Below are 21061 nucleotides of genomic sequence, written 5' to 3'. Positions count from 1 at the left end.
TAGTGACTTGGATAAAAAAAGAAAACTAAGTCTAAACTTTAGAAGTTAGACAAAAATTGTTTTCAATTTTCAAATCATCTAAGGATGCAAGAGGAGTATATTTTGTTATGACAAGATAAAAAAAGCAACTTAGAATCTTTTAAAACCATTTAAACATGGGGACCCCTTCCCCCCCTCCAAAATCCCTATTTTTTTAGGATGCAATACTTAGGGGAAACATCCCCTTGTCGCACCACTTAGGGATGTCCTAGGGACTTCAAGGAGTCTCTTGACCATCTTGAGGATGCCTATGAGTCTCCCATGGCCCCCAATTAGAAACTCCAATTCTAAACAAAAATGGTGAAATTATTGTGAAAATGTCATCCGTATTAAAGGTTTGGCAATGCCCCCTAACCTTGATGGGGGCTCTGCCCCAAACCCCCCACAAGGGGCACTACCCATTGACCCCAAACCTCTACCCACCATTCTTATTGTTAATGCAATCATTTCCATTTTTTTTATGTTGACTAGTTTAAACACTTAGTATGCCAAAGTTTCATATGCAATTCTTATACTTATTCTTAGTTTGTTCCCAAAGTTCCAAAACTCTACCACCATTGTTAATGTTCAGATTTCAATGCAATCATTGACATATTTTTAATTTTTATTGTAAAATTTACATAGTGTGGCAAAGTTTTATTTACAATTGTTATACTTATTCTATACACATCCTTTTATAATTAATTTTTTAAGTTGTATATATATTTGCATCCCACCCCACCCCCTTCGTCATCCCTCTGTCGTCCCCAAACTTAAGCCCTTGGTATGTTAAGATATGAAAGTTCACAATAGTTCCATTTGATATGTTAATCGAGGAAAAACCTACAATATATAGCTTCCAAGATTCCAAATCCATGAGGATCATGAAGAGGTAGAAAACCAAAACAAGAAATTGTTTATCCAAGTTTCCAAATTTGTGACAAGGAAAAAGTAGAATCTCAATCAAAGAAGGAGAATGTGCAACTCATTATCTTATTCTACCTAAGTAAAAATATTACCTAATTAAGCTTTTTAATAGTGGAATATCACACTTAGGGTAAAACATATCCAAGGTAAATAAAATATTACATTGATAGGCTTCTTTGGTTGCTCTAAAAGTGGTGCCTTATGAATTATGTTCTTGGATACTAAAGTTTCCAAATTCTAGGCACTCTTGATAGCTTCTTGTAGAGATTATGATTCGAAGGCTTTAACCAAACCTTTCAATGGTTTTTGTTGATGTGTTTTTTATGCACTATGCAGCACAAAATAAAATACCAAGTATTCTATCCTCTCTTGAACAAAATCCTCCCAAGTGCTAAACTACGTGATCAAATGGGATGACTCCAAGATTCCAATAGTCAGGTCTTGACTTTATATTGCAGATAGACTCAATGATTATGATGTGATATATTCTAGAATCACAAGGGGGACTTACATTGCTTGGGTCAAGACCTATCCATTCTCATGTTTCATGATTGATTTACACTACATGATTTAGGTCATCCTTGAGCAACATCTCGACTTAGCCAAATTTTGTTTTTTGTACTCTAATTCTTTAATTTTGACCCCTTACTAGTATTTCCTTATGTTTTATTGGAATTCTTGCTTCTCTAGCATGGGCACATTTCTAGGGTTCATTCGCACAAATTGCTCTTGATGAGCAAGCTAGTATCATGACCATGACATAAACAAAATTTTAACTTAGTCAAATTATCTCCTCCAAACTTATATGAGTTCATCGCCTTCATTCTTCATCATTTGGATGTCTTTTGTCATTGGAAGGTAATTCTTGACCACCATACCTCAATCTTGACCTATGCTATACCCTAAAACCCTAGAACCTAGTCATGTTTACAATTGAGATCTTGGTGACTTGATCACTTAATACATCTTAATCATCCAGGTCTCATCTAACTCCGACTCCAACACTAAGTAAATCAACCCTAGAAACCAAGTACTTTAGGAAATATCTTGCAACTTGACAACATGGGTAATGATGGAGGAATGGAAGGTGAGACCTATAGAGGTGAGAGAGAGAGAGAGAGGGTGAGAGGAAGAGATAATGACCTGGAGAGGGTAGAGAAAGAGAAGTAGAGAGGGAGAAAAGAAGAGAGGGATGGAGAAAGAGACCTAGAGAGGGGAGAGAGAAGTGAGATAGTAGAGAGGGATAGAGAAGAGAGATAGAAGAGAGATACCAATGTCAATCTTTTTCTATAAAAAAAAATTTTTCTGAAAAATCAGCCTATCGTCGGAATTCCAACTCCAAAGGATAAAATTCTGATAGAGGAGGCCCATCGGATGCACAGCATCCTCATCGGAACTCTCTTGGAGGCCGTCAAATGACGGCCTCCAGGAGAGTTCCGACGAGGATGTTGTGCATCTGACGGCCCTCCCCTGTCGGAATTTTATCCTTTGGAGTTGGAATTCCGATGATAGGCCAAGATCGTGACGGTATTCTTTCAGGGTATGAGCATCCATGGCGGTAGTCAAAAAGGTTGGAGGTGATGTCAAAATTGCGACGACCACAAGGATAGTCAGAACTTCTGACACAATGTTTTCGACGACTTTTTTTGTCGATAGTGTGATGAAATTATGTCGGAATTCTGATGATTTGCCATTGAAATTTTGACCCGAATGTACTAGTGAATATGTCTAATAAGCTCACTAGTTTTATGGATCCATGTATCTCTAAGTCTCTTCTAGAGGGCTGGTAACCCCCAAGTAATCTATGAGATATTCAAAAGTGTCTTTAGGCAAGTTTAGCTAGAATATCTGAAATCTATTCCTTAGTAGGCACATAAACCAATCTGACTTCCTTTGCTTCAACCTTTTCCTTCAAGAAATTATACCTTATATAAATGTATTTTAATTTGGAATGAAATACCAAATTCTTTAACATATCAATAGTAGCAGTATTAGCACAGTGAATAACAATAGGCTCACCATTAATTACCCTTATATCCTTTAGTATTTGTTTCATCTGTAAAATCTGAGTATAGTTGGTAGCAACTGCAACATATTATTCTTCAGTAGCAGACAATGAAGTGTGTTGTTCACCAAAATTGGTTAACCCAAGTACACTTGCAATTGATCTATGAAATAGCCAATTTCAAACTATGAAAACTTTAGCGGCTTGGACAACATAACAAGGATATGAATCCTTCTACTCTTCAGGCTCTACAAAACCTAGGCGGGTATACCTTTGATGCTTAAAATTAAACCCATTACACACCTATGATAGCATCAACAAAAGCAGATAGATCTCACTAGGCTCAAAAACAAGGAGGGTACTATAGATAGGCTAAATCTACATTTACAACTCAATAATGTTTGAATCATGAGATGGATGGAACACTACCACAGAATAGAAAACAAAAGATATTTTGATTTTAGATTTTAAAATTGCTTGAGAATCTCCTTAACTGCAAGATCAGTGCCTTATCCAAGGGCAAAAAAGTCATACATCAAACTATAGATGAAAACTTCTACTGCAAATCCATGTTCATCATTAAATATTCCTGCATTAATGCCTTACATAAATGCATTACTTAGCTCATTCACAGAAAATGTAAAATCTAGAACATGAACCCTATTTTATTAATATTTGCTCATAGAGTTTAAAATCTTCCTTGAAAGATTACCTACAAGCAAACATTACACTCATAGATACAATGACTCATGACAAACTTGATCCTCCTTAAGGATCTGATTTGAATAAAATGAAAGTACACTTTAGAGACAAATTATGTGTGAATTTATGCATTCCTTACATACATAAAAATCCCGCAACTAGAAACACCTATACCATGAATCATACTCTATTCTCTGGAAAAAGGACATTTCCCTATACAATCTTGAAGAAAACTCAGAACAGGAAACAATGAAAATCTAAAGCATTTCTCCAAAATTCTGGAACCCTTACAATTGAGAAGAAATGAGAATATAAAGAGGAGGGAAAAGACCAGATCTGCATAACACATTGCCAAGTGTCCTCTTTCCCCAACTAAAAAAATATTTCCTTTCTCCTTCCCGTGGAAACTGCTCTCAAAATATCTGAGATTTGTTGAAACAAACTATAAGACTAGATTCCTCATCTTGAGAGCTTTCACGGTATATAATACTTCTATATTTGGGCAAACAATAACCCCTGGGCGAATTAATCTTTTTTATGCAGGTCATAATTTAAATTTTTCATTTTTCTCTATAGTCTCAACTATGCATTTAACTTTGAATTTTTTGCCTGATTTTACCTGCCGCTCTACCATGTGGTAGCTTGTGATTCGCTCGTAGGGTCCACTGGTTTGCCACTTGGACTTGCCACTTGAGCTCCATCTCACTGGCTTACGGATCACCACCTGTCCGCCATTGGACTACCACCAGACCTACCTGCTCATCGCCACCTCACTCGAACCCACCAGCTCACCGTCACATGTACCTGCCAGCTCACTTATTGTTGTTTCCCGAAGGGTAACGGTCGAGCACCTTCACAGAGCGACTTAGCGATGGCCATCTAATCATCCTCAACATGCTTGATCTTTAACATGCCCTTTTCTGCACGTGCTTTTTCACTATTTCACGATGGGTAACTTTTAGGCAACTTTACATTACGAATCAACAACAATCGTTGATCATCCTCGAACCTACAAACTTGTTAACTTGCCCTTCCACTGCAAAAATTACTTACCTCGGGAACCATGCACATGTGGGGTCCACTTGGTCTCCATCTATCTCTTCACTGCCTCGGGGTTCATGCACGCACATGTGGAGTCTACCTAGGTGCCAAGCTAGCACCTTGTGTCCAAAGCCTCAAGGCTTTGACACTATGGTTATGTGTGCTTTTGTATTTAAATATCAAAAAGTCCCTCTGCCCAGCCAATGTGGGATAATGGTATTAGCCTGGCACTTCATTTTCTTGGATTTCACATGCAGGGAGGAGCTGCTCTCTTCTTTGGCACCTTGCCTGGAGATTTCAATGCTTTTCAACCACGCAGGGGAGGAAAAGACTGCTTCTTCCACCACTTTACATTTGTTTAAAATTTAATAATATCTCTTTTAATACCATTTAGGAGCTCACAATAGGGAAGAGTTGGGGGTTTATATGTGTTTTCAACCACCATGGCCTGTGAAGGGAGGATTTGGCAATGCACCTGCTAAATACTTTAGCTGAAAGTTTCTAAAACCTTTTTCACTGCCAATGGGATTTTCTAAACCACGCCACCACTCCAGAGGATCACGGCTTTATATCTGCAAATGACATTTGCCTAGAGAGTTTCTACTTTAACTTTTTCATTGCAACTGCGCAGGAGGGAGGATGGAATTTTCACCTACCAAATTGCATTTGGTTTATGTTTCTTTTGTCTGCAAGTTTACACATGTCGTGTGCCCTTGCTGGAGTTTACATGTACTTTTCAATGCCATGTTTTGCTTTCTAGCTTGTCTGCCACACAGGGGGAATGCTAGCAATTTACACATGCCAAAAGCATTTGCATTGAAGTTTCTAAAACCCTTTCACCCAACACAGGGAGGATGCTGTTAAAGTCCATGGAGTTTGGTTATACACCTGCTCATTGCAATTTACTTTAAGTTTCTTTGGCCCTTCTCACTACTAATGGCATTCGCTACAACTTATATGCCTAATTTTCCACATGAGATTTGGTTTTAAGGCTGCCATTTCATATTGGTGAAAGTTTCTAATGACATTTACCTCACCACGCAGCACTTGCATTTGGTTTAAATTTATTAAATGCCCCCACCTTCATTACCACTATGTAGGAGAGGATGGATTGCTGGCAGAGGTCGTGGACTTTGGCTTTACACCTTCGATTGCATTTTGGTTTAAAAAATTTCCTTGCAACCTTGAATACCCTTCAACCATGCAAGGGACTGCTGGTTTTGGCACATGGAGTGTGGGCTTTACACCAGCCATTGCATTTGTTTCAAAGTTTCTTTAACGCCATGCACCAAAGGAGGAAATTGTTTTACCTGCCAATGGAACTTGCTCAAAGCTACTACAGTCTTCTTATATGCCAAATTGGGGAAGATTGGGAAAGCACCTAACAGTTGCATTTGCTTAAAGGTTTCAAATACCTTTTCAATAGCACCATCTGCACTTAGGGAGGATGTTAGCAAAGGGTCGTGGGATTTAGTTTATACTTACCAACATGCATTGTTAATGGTTTATTTTTTCTTTTCTCTTATCTAGTGTACTTCAATAGAACCTCTAAAGAAGATTAAACATCTGAGGAACATATTTATCAGCTCTTAAAGGCATCAGCCCCCGGCATGACTAGCAAGTCAAATGAACAGTCTCCCACACACAATAAATACCTTCTCCAACATAAAATTGAAGAGGAACACACTGTGGGTATTGAGCTCCCATTTTAAAGGGCAATTTGTTTATCTTTTCCCAGCAATTGTCCATCAATAAGCACCTCAGAAGAACTTAGATTTTGAAGCTTTACAATCCTCAAGTCCACATTTCTATATATTCTACAAGAATTTATAGTAACATTACTATGTAATCCCATATCTGATGAATCAAAAGTAACATCATCTTCTTTAATCTCCATATCTTTATGCATCATGATGTCATGTACTAAGAACATTTTTGCCATAAAACCAACACTGGAAGGGCATGAGCTAGGTCGGGCCCCAAAGTGGGTCCAACTAAAAAAAAAAATTCATTTTCGTTCAACTGACTTCTGAAATGCCTTAGACACCTTGAACATGCCTCTGGAGTTGATCGACATAGTTTTTTGATCATTAAACTAATTTTTGTAACTTTTGGGCACTTGTGCCACATTTTCGCATTTAAACCCATGATGCAATTTTAAAACTGGTCAAAACACCTTTCTGGACTTCACAAATAGACATGCATACTGCATGATATATAAGCATTCACTCTACCAAACCATTTCTCAAGATTAATCTCGAGTGAAAAAATATTAGCAGTCAAAGATGACCAAATGGCTTTGTCAACAATATGAACCTGATGAAATCAATGCACAGGGACCTCAAAATGCCTTTCTTAAAAATATCAAATGATCTCTGTAGACCCCCAAATCTGGGGCATAAATACCTTGAAGTACAAAGAAGACTGCAAAATGTTTAATTTGACCAAAAGGCTAACTGGGTGCAAATGGTGCGCTCATGAAAATAGCAACTTTAACTAATGTAGCAATGAAAGTGCAGAAAACTGAATAAAGTGGCTCAAGAAATCATCTTGGAAAACTGATCAAACAGATTCATAAAGACCTGAAACTTGGCATGCAGACTCACCTATATGCATAGAAATTAGTGTACTTTGAATTTCAACATGACGATCAACTGGAAAAAATTTATAGGCGCTCAAAGTAGGCTACTTAATAAAATCTGCATTTGCACCTATGATGGACTTTCAGCTCACCCCTTGAAATGGGTACTTGATAAATTGATCTAAACTAAATTTTGAAAGTTGAGAAACACTTCATAGGCCAAATGAAAGGTGTACAACAAGTTTCCAAAGCTTTACCTCTTGATAATCGACTGGCTCCATTTTACCCTCTTTCAAACTAGGCCACTCCGGTTGATGAGTTAAGTGCCTTTCTGAAAATGCAAATGTAAAATTTTGAAATAGGCCTCTCAAATTCAATCAAATTTATGAGACCAATAATGGCTCTGACTAGGGATGGTTGATTGCAAGATCAACACAAGAATTCAAAATCTATTGTAGAGCAGACCACCCAAAAATGAATCACTTCTCTTCTCTTCTCAAAAACAAAGGGCTTCCTTCTTATACCCAAGCAGCAGGGCACTTTATTGAAAACCACACAACTGAAAGCAAAGTGACTATACAAAGTATACACACATACTTACAATTGATTATAAACTGCCCCAAACAATTTCAACACTTACCTCTTAAAAATCTAATTCTCATCACCTGATGTCATGATCTAAACAAAGGCACCTTTCAACAACAACTGAGCATAATCCTTATAATCAACCTCTTTTATCTCATTACTACAACAGTTGGTGTGCACAACTTTTTCCTGATTTTGAACTTTATAGCCACACACTACTTCAACAAAAGTAAAAACATGACTGTAGAGGCCTTCCCACAAGGTGCCATACATTTCACTATCACAATCAACTCTATCCTTTGCAAGGGCATCATCATGCTGAATTTCAAAAATAAAACATTCATTTTCACCATTGTAGTTCTCATTAACACATGCCTCGTTATCATTTAAATTCATAGAATGAGGCACATTAATAACCAATTGATACAAAGAAGGAACAAAAACATTTTTATCTAGATGTGATACTTCGTTGTGTTGGTCACACTTTACATTATCCTTATTCATCAAACTTAATACATCAGCATTCTCGATATCCCAATCATGGAAAAGAGTGCATACCTTTGGTTGAAGCAAATCCTCGGCTAGGTTTTTCTCATTCATACTTACATCCACCTGGAAAACTTCCATTTGTGGTCTGAAATAATCATCACACAACCCATGCCTCTTATCTTCATCATGAAGTAATTTTTTACAACACATACTACTATTGTTGGGAACTTCATCAACATCAAAAATTTGTTCCACACAAAGGGAAACTTCAACATTTTCATCAATGACATAAGCACTATGAACATTTATATCAAAGGCAAAGAACTCCATATCCGGTTCAAGCATACCATCAACATTCACATCCTCTTCATAGTATGTCAAATTTTGAAAACATTCAAATATAGGTTCATTTAAATTTAAAAATGAAGCATTATCTACACTTTCACATATGTTTTTATCTTCAAAAATACTTTCATTTTCAGATTCATGACTGAGATATATAACTTGGTCTCCTCTTATATCATCTTCACAAGATCAATAATAAGAATTCTCATAGGTATTCTCAGCTGCATGATTGGCATTCATTTGTTGATCATAAGAGAATGAATAACTTGTGTCAAAATCACACTTATTCTGAAATTGATCTTCATTGCTCATTTGAACATCTCCAAAGTGTTGAAAATCAAACTCAGTGTCCTCATAATTAGAAACACCACTCCATTCTGAAACACATTCATCACTGGGTATACTTGTATTGAAAACACCATTAACATCATTCACAATTTCATTTTCAGTTTTATCAAACTTAATCAAATCCTGATTTATATCATATTGCATATCCTTTTGTGACAAAATCATGGGTTGATTGATTGCTTCTTTGTTTGAACACATTGTGTCATTATCATCCTCACTTGCATAATCAGCAACCTTGGGAGATGCATGATTTACTTGATTATTTGCAGCCACATAATCAGCATAACCGGCATACAAATCAAATGGTGCATATCCTTCATATAAATGTATCTTTATATCAGCACTGTCACGAAATTTCCCATTGATTTTTCCATCACTACTGTAAGAGACAACCGGCATTGCCAGCAAAGATTCTTGGCAAAGAGTGTTTTTCTCAGCTTCACATGGTGTTTCACCATTGAAGGTGTTTTGACAAGAAGCAACAGCAGATGAAAATCTCTTTGAGATTCCAAATTTTAAATTGTTTTCAATGTCCCTAGTTGTGTTAAAAGCTTCATGCAAGGTTTTGGGTTCCTTGTCTCTTAATAAGAAACCCATCTTCTTGTCAAAAGAACTCATATAAATCTCCAAGCATGCTCCATCATTAAATTTATACTTGCTGGAAATATTAGACAATATTTGTAAAATCTAATATTAAATGCTTGTACCAATTCATCTTCCCTGATTTGTATGTGCATGATTCCTCTCAACATATCATAATCACTCACCTTTTCAGCAAATTGGGCCATAAAGTCATCTGTTAATTCATCCCATAAGGAGAAACAATTTGCTAGAAAAAAAGAGAACCAATCTCTTGCATCCTCGTTTAGTGACTGGACAAATAATTTCATGCACACATCTTCTTGACAAACCTCAAAATCTCCCATCGGGTCTGAAAATCTTTTCAAATGTAAATGTGCTGATTTTGATTTCTTCCCACTAAATATTGGCAAATGCTTTCTAATTTTTGTGGGTATATGATTTGGGTAACCCAGATTATCTTTGAAGTTTAAAGCAGCATAATGGTTTATTTTAAAACTCCTCTTATAACATGGTTGTGACAATTCACTAGGCATGGCTACATGTGGAAATATACCTGCCGAAAAACTTCACTACATATTTATACTTGCTCCTGCAAGTAATTGCACAACCTTGGATAGAACAATGAAACACTTCAAGCATATATCATCATACCGATCTATTCATAACATTACTTAACACAAAGCTTTCTTCAAATTTGCATACTACAGTAGAACATACATGCAGGAAATTACAACAAAATAGATATGCAAATAGATTTGTGATTCTTATTTTTCCCTCTTTACTAGTGTTGTTCACTTAATGGGAAAACTATTTTACTCATTCAAAATTTTTAGAACAAAAAGTTTTGCATTGAAACTTCTGAAAGTACCTGGGTATTTGCAGCTATAAGACTTGTAGATCTGAACATTTATTCACATTTTAGATTGGTCTTTTACCTTAGAGTCACCACCTCTTGCATAGAGGAACAATTTTGAACAACAAAGAGTTGTTCTCCTCCAATTCATTACTTACCCTTCTTCAAATCTGCTACAATAAACACTCTTATAGGCCACAAACATATGGATTTGGGAAATTAACACCAAATCTATGTGTATCTTTCTACTGCACTTTCTTATCAAACTTCTATGATGAAGAATTTATGTGTAAATTTGCATTAGCAGTGATAACCCATATCTTTGCACTATATATCAAACCATAAAAACCTTATGCAATACTAATTGCATAGACATTCAACACTGGTATGAACCATGGAGTCACCACCCAATGAAGGAATTGGGGAAAAATTTGCATACAATTGCAAGGACTTACTCACAACTCAGCAACATGAATTCACTATTATTCCTTCATAAAATATGACATGAAATAACATATCATTCTACAAATCCAGAATAAGGAACACTCTCTTCACCATAGAATCACTTTCAACTATGTGCAATCTCAATGGACTGACTAATTGGATGAAATTATGCAATTTCTATTCAGCTTCCCCAACAAAGTCACCATTTTTGTTGTTCACCAAAACTAGTTAACCCAAGTACACCTGCAATTGATCTATGAAATAGCCAATTTCAATCTATGAAAACTTCAGGGGCTTGGACAACATAACAAGGATATGAATCCTTCTACTCTTTAGGCTCTGCAAAACCTAGGTGGGTATACCTTTGATGCTTAAAATTAAACCCATTACAACCTATGACAGCATCAATAGAAGCAGATAGATCTCACCAGGCTCAAAAACAAGAAGGGTACTGTAGATAGGCTAAATCTACATTGACAACTCAACAATGTTTGAATCATGAGATGGATGGAACTCTGGGGCAACAGAGTCATATATCAAACTATAGATGAAAAATTCTACTACAAATCCATCTTCATCATTAAGTATTCTTGTACTAATGCCTTACATAAATGCATTACTCAGCTCATTCACAGAAAATGTCAAATCTAGAACATGAACCCTATTTTATTAATATTTTCTCACAGTGTTTAAAATCTTCCTTGAAATATTACCTACAAGCAAACATTACACTCACAAACACAGCTGCTCATGACAAACTTGATCCTCCTTAAGGATCTGATTTGAATAAAATGAAAGTACACTTCAAAGACAAATTCTATGTGAATTTATGCGTGCCTTGCATACATAAAAAACCCACAATTAGAAACACCTATAGCATGAATCATACTTTGTTCTCTGGAAAAGTACATTTCCTTGTACAATCTTGAAGAAAACTCAGAACTGAAAACCATGAAAATCTGGATCATTTCTCCAAAATTCTGGAACCCTTACAATTGAGAAGAAATGAGAATATAAAGCAGGGAAAAGACCAGATCTACATAACACATTGCCAAGTGTCCTCTTTCCCCAACTGAAAAAATATTTCCTTTCTCCTTCCTATGGAAACTTCTCTCAAAATATCTTAGAACTATTGAAACAAACTACATGACTGGATTCCTCATCCCAAGAGCTTTCCGATGGTATATAATACTTCTATATTTGGGCAAATAATAACCCCTGGGCAAATTAATCTTTTTTATGTAGGCCACCATTTAAATTTTTTCATTTTTCTCTATAGTCTAAACTATGCATTTAACTTTGATTTTTTTGCCTGATTTTACCTGACACCCTTCCACGTGGCATCTTGTGATTCACTCGCAGGGTCCACTGGTCTGCCACTTGGACCTGCCACCTCAGCTCCATCTCACGGGCTTGCGGACCACCACCTGTCTGCCACTAGACGGCCACCAGACCTGCCTGCTCATCGCCACCTCACTCAGACCCACTTGCTCACCGCCACCTATACCTTCCAACTCACTTGTCATTTTTTCGCAAAGGGTAATGGTCAAGAACCTTCGCATAGCAACTCAATGATGGCCATCCGATAATCCTCAACCTACTCAATCTTTAACATGCTCTTTTCCACGCGTGATTTTTCACTGTTTCACGATGGGTAACTTTTGGGCACTTTCGCATTGCGAATCAGCGACAGCCATTGATCGTCCTCAAACTTGCAAACTTGTTAACTCACCCTTCCACTATAAAAATTGCTTACCTCAGGAACCATGCACACGTGAGGTCCACCTGGTCATCAACTATCTCTTCACAGCCTTGGGGTTCATGCATGCATGTGTGGGGTCTACCTGGGTGCCGAGCTAGCACCTTGCATCCAAAGCCTCAAGGATTTGACACTATGGTTATGTGTGCTTTTGTATTTTAATATTAAAAATTCCCTCCGCCCAGCCAATGTGGGATAATGGCATTATCCTGACACTTCATTTCCTTGGATTTCGCATGCAGGGAGGAGCTTCTCTCTCTTTGGCGCCTCGCCTGGGGATTTCAATTCTTTTCAACCACGTAGGGGAGGAAAACACTGCTTCTTCCACCACTTTGCATTTGTTTAAAATTTAATACATCTCTTTTAATACCATCTAGGAGCTCACTGTTGGTATTTTGGTATGGTTTTATCATTGATGTCAACACCTACTGAAAATAAGCACTTTGGAGATCCAGCAACATTCACTGACAAGCAAGTAACCATTGCATAGTTATAGGTATATGGTTCACCGGTAGGATATAATGTTCATCAATATCTAGAATGATATGGAAGACACTTGGAAATGTCAAAGACATCATGTGGACACTTTGTTTTGAAGAATTAATCATTGGTATATTCATATTTGCATATTTGTGTTTACCAGCAAATAGGTCCAGGTTATCGAGGGTTACACCGGCAGGTTTATCTTTTCCAGATCAACATGGCATGCTATGGAGATGATTTATTATTGATGTAAATGCATTAAGCTGACATTTTTAAATCGGTTATTGCGCCGGATATTATATTGTTTGTAAAATGATTTTATTGTAATATCTTGTAGAGCTGACCTACTAAAATTGGTCTTAGGGTATGGTATAAATGTAAGATCTTATTTGTAAGATCAAGTGTGGAAAGAAAAAAAGAATTGAGTGAAGGTATATGTGAGATTAAGCAGAGGTATACACGAAGACATCATTTGAAGGTGAAACTAGGTTTTTGTATAAGCATATCAGCATTACACCTGTACTAAATCCAGCATATGAAGATGCTATTTTGTGCAGTACATTCTTATTGGATTTAACCATCCAACTGTAGTTAGTGTGACTTCCATTTTGTGTTTGAGTAGTGAGCTCTAGGTTGTTGGCCTTTCTACATGTGGAGACCCCATTTATGTACACTTACTATCTGCAGTAGTATCATCTGATTGTGGGTAAGGTTTCCCACCATGGTTTTTCCCCTTACAGGGTTTCCATGTACAAATATTGGTGTTATGTGTTGTGGATGACTTTATGTTTGTGTTTCATGCATTAATCTTTACCGGTATAGCAATTTACTATTAACATTGTCTACCGACATACTTAATTGCTTTACCGGTATTAAGCATTAAGCTAGTTAATTGGTTTTTGGTTTGAATTTATTATACAACTGATTCACCCCCCCCCTCTCAGTTGTCTTCGGGACCTAATAATTGGTATCAGAGCCTAGTCCTCTTTTGTAGAAGTTTAACAACTTGAGGAGATCCAATGTCTACTAATTACTTCAGGAAGGACAGTCCTAAACTTGATGGAACCAACTATGGGATATGGAAGATCAGAATGGAGACACATCTGAATTGCATTGGTAAAGACATCTGGGAAGTTACAAAGAATGGTTATACTACTGCTGTAGCTGGTCAGACTGCTCCAACTACCTTAGCTAAAGATCAAGAGAATGATTGCAAAGCAAGAGAAGCACTTTTGAGCTCATTATGAGATCAACAAATCAAGGGATTATCAGATAGGTCTACTGCTAAAGCTATTTGGGATCATTTGGAAACACTAAATGAAGGAGATTCCACAGTTAAGATTGCAAAACTTGAAAGCTTCCGAGTCAGGTATGAACATCTGAAAATGGAAGAAGATGAAAGGATTTCTGCTTTTATTGAAAGAGTAAATGAAATTGTTTTGGGTATTAAATGTTGTGGAGGAACTCTGAGTGAGGATGAAATTGTTTCAAAAATCTTAAGAGGTTTACCACTAGCATATAAAATGAAGGTTACTGCTATAAATGAGTTGAGAACAATGCCTAATACATCAGTAACTAGGGATACATTGATTGGAAAACTTGAAGCCTTTGAAATTGAGGAATTTGGTCCTGTTGCTACTATAAAAATTGATTTGGCCTTTAAAGCATCAACATCATCTGCTCCATCATTTGACAAATTAGATTGGAGAGCCTTTCATACAAGAGAACTTGAAGAATCTAGAAAAGAGAATGAAGAGCTTGAAGAACTTGAAGCACTATTTGCAAGAAAAATGCCAAAAGGTCCAATTGGATGTAAGTATGAAGGTAAAGAACCCTTTAAATGTTTTAACTACAATAAGAATGGTCATATGGTTTCGAGATGCCCTGATAGACATGCTAGACTAGGAGAAGAAGCAAGAAGAACATACAAGCCTAATCCTGAATATCAGAGATACAGATTTAAGAAGAACAAAGACAAATCTTGTTACATTGTTGATGAAGGTGTGACTAATGATTCTGATGAGGATCCAACAAACAATGGATGGGTTTTTGTTGCTATAATAGAAGATCAACCGACACCTACTGCTCAACCGGTTGAACAAGCCCTAGCAGCTAAAGTTGAAGCAATGGATGAATGGATCATTGACTCAGGATGCTCACATCACATGACTGGAGACAAAGGTAAATTCTTAAACTTTCAAGAATACAATGGAGGTTTAGTAAGATTTGGAGATGACAAAGCTTGTTCAATCAAAGGTAAGGGTTCAATATCTCTTGATGGTAAGCATAACACTGACAATGTCTACTATGTTGAAAGATTAAAGCATAATCTTTTTGTTAGGGTTCCCACAGATACTGAGAGGGGGGGGTGAATCAGTATCTGGCCGGTAATGAAATTTTATTGAGACAAAACATGCAGAACATAAAGTAACAGTGTATCGGTATGCAAGAGTTAATGTAATAAACAAAATCAAAAACATCCACATAAAAGAACACCATAACACAAGATGTTAAACGAGGAAACCAGGTGTGGGAAAAACCTCGGTGGGATTTGTGACCCACAATATTCACTTACTGGCCAATAAGAGAATATTACTTACAATAGGGGCCTGCACATGCAGGAAGGCCAACTGCCTAGAGCACACTGCTCAGAAAGAAGTCACACTGACTTACAATGAGGATTAAGCTAATCCAATATTTTGTACTGCTTTACAGTAGCATCTTCAATGCCAGATTCAGTACCGATTCTTTCTCTATTCTTTACATATACCCTTGACCTATAATTCGCACATTAGGTCTGCCTAATAATTTTCTTTATCCTTGCTACATTCACCTACAAATGTCTACAATGATCTCTTTTATATACAAGAGTCATTTTACAATTTGTCAAGTCGGCTTACAATAATAAACAAAATATTACATATCAAAAATCCTGTCAGCCTCTTTGCCGGTATACATCTTTTCTTCTATGCTGGTGTCGATGCCAGTGTAGAGTGGTCTTGTTGATGCCGGTGCACTGTCTTGCTTGAATAATGCTTTGCTGATAGAATGTCTTGCCGGTGCCATAGGATTGCAAGGTTGCCATCAATGACAAAACCTTCAATCACACACAATGTCTCATTGGAGTGTCCATATGCCAACAATCTCCCCCTTTGGCATTGATGGCAACACTCATGAAAAATTTCAAAAAGATGTCCAAAAATGTGTAGACCAAAAATTTACCAAAAAAAATGAGGGACTCCCCCTGAGCATATGATCCCTATGTTTTGAATTTTCTCATCCTACTACTCCCCCTTTGGCATCAATGACAAAGGTTGTCAAGATGTTAGTAGAGTTTGTAGTTATACCGATCCATAACCTGAACCTTGTAGTTGGGTTGTTATTATCTGAAAAAGATCGCCCAAAATTAAGTTTATACTATCCATAAACTTTTTTCTATCTTTTATTGCAGTTTCAGTTCTCTTCACAGTGCCGGTGAGATGTTGTAATTGCTTTGTTAATGTTTTACTTCCCAGTGTTAATGCCTCTGAGATTTCCTTCCGTAGAGATGCTAGATAATCCAATCTTGGACTCAGTTTGGATCTCAAGTATTTTGCTTTATTTATTATTGTCTCTTTCTCTTTCTCTTGTTTAAGTAATTCTGTCTCAAAATTTGCTAACTTATCTTCAAAAATAGATAATGAATCCGGTGAGTTGACAAAATTGTCTGCAGGCTTGTTTATCTCTTCCTATGTCTTGCTTATCTTCTTGTCTACATCTATAGTTAGGAAGTTTGTTTTGCATGTGTCTTTGTACAGGTTTTTGTACTCTTTTAACAAACTACACAGTTCCGGTAGAAGTGTGTCAAAATCTCTGTTACACTTCTTAATTCCTTCCTCAAAGAATTTATGTTTCTCCTTTTCTACAATGTCCTTTACAGATTCTACCTTTATTTGCTCAATATTTCGAGAAATGTATTTACATAGTGTATCTAACTGTCCTAAAGAATCTTTATTATCTATATTACAATTAGGAGCTATTGTTTTCAAAAATGGGATTGAATCATCTATTGCTTTGTAAGCTTGTGAGCTATAGTCAGTTATTTTCTTGATGGATTCAAGTAATATCTCAGTCACATTTGTTGACTTTGATGGTGACCCAACAAACTAAGTACCGGTGGAAGTGACCATGCTTGTATTGACCTTTGGCAGGTCAGTTTGTGTCTGCATTTCCTTTAGCACTAGTTTTCCTACTTCATTTCTTATTGGTGGCACTTGTTCTGGAGCCTTTAGCTCTGTCGGTTTCTCTGTTTGTGCTTTAGATTCCATCTTTTTCCCTGTATTCACTGCCGATTGCTCTATATTTCCTATTACCAGAGGCTCTTTGGCTATATCAGATTTTTCACTTGGGTCTTTATCAACTGTTATGTTGATCTTTTGGGTATCAGCATTCACAGTGAATAGAACTTCAGGATTTGTATTGCCATCCTCTGTATCCATGCTTTCAGTTGCTAGTTGGTTTTCAGGGATTGTAATTTTTACAGGTGGAGGTAGATTATCTTTAATCTTTATGCTTGGAAGTCCACCAACTTTCCCTTTCCCTTTGTCCTTCTGATATACCTTAACAGGCTTGGGATTCCTATATTCTTCTTGTTTTTCTTTTTCAACCAAAAATATGTCCCAACCATCTTCTGTTTCCTCTGAAACCTCTATAACTCTACCTGCAATCAATGAAATTTTCTGGTGTGTAGTGGAAAAAACTATCCGGTTAGCCTGAGCTATTAGATCATCAATTTCTTTTGGGGAGTTTACCGGATATACTGCAAGTAGTTTTTCTATTTTTATTTTCTTGTCTAGTTCAATTACTCCTTGCCTTCAGGCCTCAAGTCTTTTGTATAAGTCATCAGGAATTTCATTTAAGACTTGCATCAAAAACTTTTTAAACATGTCCATGTGTAATATTACACTCTCCTCAACTTGCCCTTTCTCATCAGCTGATAGGGTGTCATAAATTTTCCCTATGTTCTTTAGTTTTCCTTCCTCTATGATCTCATTTAACAAAATTTCTAGAGGTGCCAAGTCAGTTGTTGCCTTTTTCTTTTTCTTAGGGGTCGGCTTCTTTTTAGGTGTGACCTTTCTGACTAGAGATCTCACAGCTTGTTGCTTCTGCCTTGTCCTTCTAGGTGAAGGAGTGGTTGCCGGTGAGGGATCTCTTTTCCTAACAACTCTTTTAAAAGTTGCTGGCATATCTCCTTATGAGGAAGTACCTACCGGTGATAGATGAGCTTCAGGTTGTGGGACTGCCAGCTCATCTTCAGTTATGCCAGTTTTCTTTAATATATCTTCCTTTATGGCTTTTGCTTGCCTGGATCCTTTTCTCACAAATGCCTCAACCTTTTTCACTCTTTTCTTTGATTGAATTTGGCTTTCTATGGTTTCAACACTACCAAATATTTCTTCTTTAGGTTCAATGGGGGCTTCCAGAAGTGCTTTGGCATAAGTTTCCACTATGTGGTCATCTGTTTCATAGCCCATTTCTGTTACCCAGATTGTCTTGGGGATGACTGCTTCCATCCATATTTCATCCTTTTTGATAACAAAGCATATATCATCTTTGTATTTGTCTACAATCTTCTGTGATAACCTTGTCCTTTTCTTCATTTTTGTTTTTAGTTCTTGGAAAAAGTCATGAATGATGTTTTCCTTATTGTCGCCCATGGTATTGAACAGTTCTATCAGTTGCTTTCCTACCGGTATGTCATATCCGAAATCTTTATATCCTATACTAGGAACTTGTTTTGTTATATGAAGCATTAGACACACTAACAAATTTCCAAATCTGAAGGTTCCTTTCTTATCCTTCTTTATCTTCCCAAGGTTGTCTATCAGTTCATCCTTTAGCCATTCACAGATGTCAATTTTTGCATTGTCGATTATAATGTCATAAGCACTCTTGATGCATAAACTTGAAACTGAGTTGAGTCTATTGGCATGAGTGGCTTTGTAACCTAATATCATGCTTATGAATCTCACATTTGTATCCTTTACACCATTAACCCTTAAAGATCTTTTATCAGATGTTGCACCTGTTAGGTCAATGACTAAATCATTTGAAACTTTCTTGTTTTTATCTAGTCTTTTACCAGTGGTCGGTAACCCTGTGATAGCCTTTACTACTTGCTTGGTGATCTTATGAATTGTATCTAACTAGAAAAATTCTCCATGAACTCTGCTTAATACTATCCTAATCACATCCTTAGGAAATTCAGGAATACTAAGGATTTCTGTGAATCCTAGGGTTCCAATGATTTTGTGTTCAGCTTTGATATTGCCGGTATCATCACATATCTCAGTTTTCTACATGGTTTTGATTTCCTCATCTCCTAGCTCTTCAATATTGTAGTGAATATACATTCTAGGGTCTTCAGCATATACAACACCTTTAGGGATTAGAGAGAATGCACCTAAGGTATCATCTTTCTTTGCTATTTCGGGGACCAACTGAAATACGGGCCTAGGTCTTTTAATTACTTCCACAATAGTAGGGTTTTCTATGTATTCAATTGCAGAGGAGGATGCCATGATAAAATACCTTTTTCTATCTTGGATGAATGATTGCTTGGAGTGTGCTTGCTTCTTGCTTGAAATGCCTTAGCTCAAAAATCTTCGCGCTCTCTGAAAGTTTGAAATCACGGTGAAATGAAATGGAGACAAAACCTTATTTTATAAAGTCTTTTTTGCTACCTACCACATTAATTGCTTGCCAATAATGTATTAACTTAACTGTATTTGTCGGTAATGAGTGATTTTCAACTTCTTTTCTCTAACCGAGGGAATAATAGCACATGTGTCATTAGATTGCCAGACCCTCAAGATAATTTTCTTCAATTAGATGAAGAACTTCCTGTCGGTGGAGCACTACTCTGTCCTACCGGTGGAGCATCACATTGTCCTTTGGGTGGAGCATTTGTTGGTTCTACCTGTGGAGGAGTATTCCCAATATTTAGATCAGCTTTTCTGAACCATTGCTTTGAGAATTCTTGCTTAACCTCTTCAACCTTTTCTTTACCTTTCAAGCTAGTACTTTTGTTGTCTACCGGTGTACCTTTACTTCTACAAAATTTAGCAATATGACCAATCTTGTTACATGCATAACAAGTTACATTATTTTTCTAAATAGCTTTCCCATAACCTATGTCGGTTTGTGTTCTACATTGATTTGATAAATGTCCAAATCTTCCACAAACATAACATCTTACATTCATTCTACAGTTTTCAGAGTTATGACCAACTTTGTTGCATTTGGAGAATTGACCGGTGGGAGGATTGATATTCTGATAATTCCTAGATCTACATTCGTTTGCCCTATGACCATATTTATTACAGTTAAATCATTTTCCATTGAATTATTAAGTATTAGGAGGTCTTACCGGTTTGTTGTGATCCTGAGTATTACCAGTACTAGAGCTTTCTCCAACTTCAAATCCAATTCTAGAAGTGTCACCTTTGGGTCTTTGATTTTTCAATAAGGTACCAAGTTCTTCTGAGCTTTTCTTGAATTTTTCTTTGTGTTGATTTGCAGTTTCCAATTCCCTTTCCAAGATTTCTTTTTGTCTCATTAGTTCATTCGAGTCATTCTGAGTATGCATCAGATCTATCTTCAACATGTCAATTTCATAGCTAAGTCTTGTGTTCTCATTTGCTACATCACTTAGTCTTCTGGTCAATTCTTCTTCATTCTTCTTTTTGTCCTCAATCTCTTTGCAAAATCTCATAGTCATATCCTGCATTTCATTTTTTGTTGTCATGATCTCTTGTTTCAACTTTCTTATAATATCATTAAGTGATTCCTTTTCATCATTCTCATTTTGCAATTTTTCACAAAGTTCTCTTCTCTTATTTCTTGTAACAATAAGATTTT

Source organism: Cryptomeria japonica, chromosome 9, assembly GCF_030272615.1.
Source record: "Cryptomeria japonica chromosome 9, Sugi_1.0, whole genome shotgun sequence".
Lineage (NCBI taxonomy): Eukaryota > Viridiplantae > Streptophyta > Pinopsida > Cupressales > Cupressaceae > Cryptomeria > Cryptomeria japonica.
Note: the sequence above shows the minus strand (reverse complement) of the source record.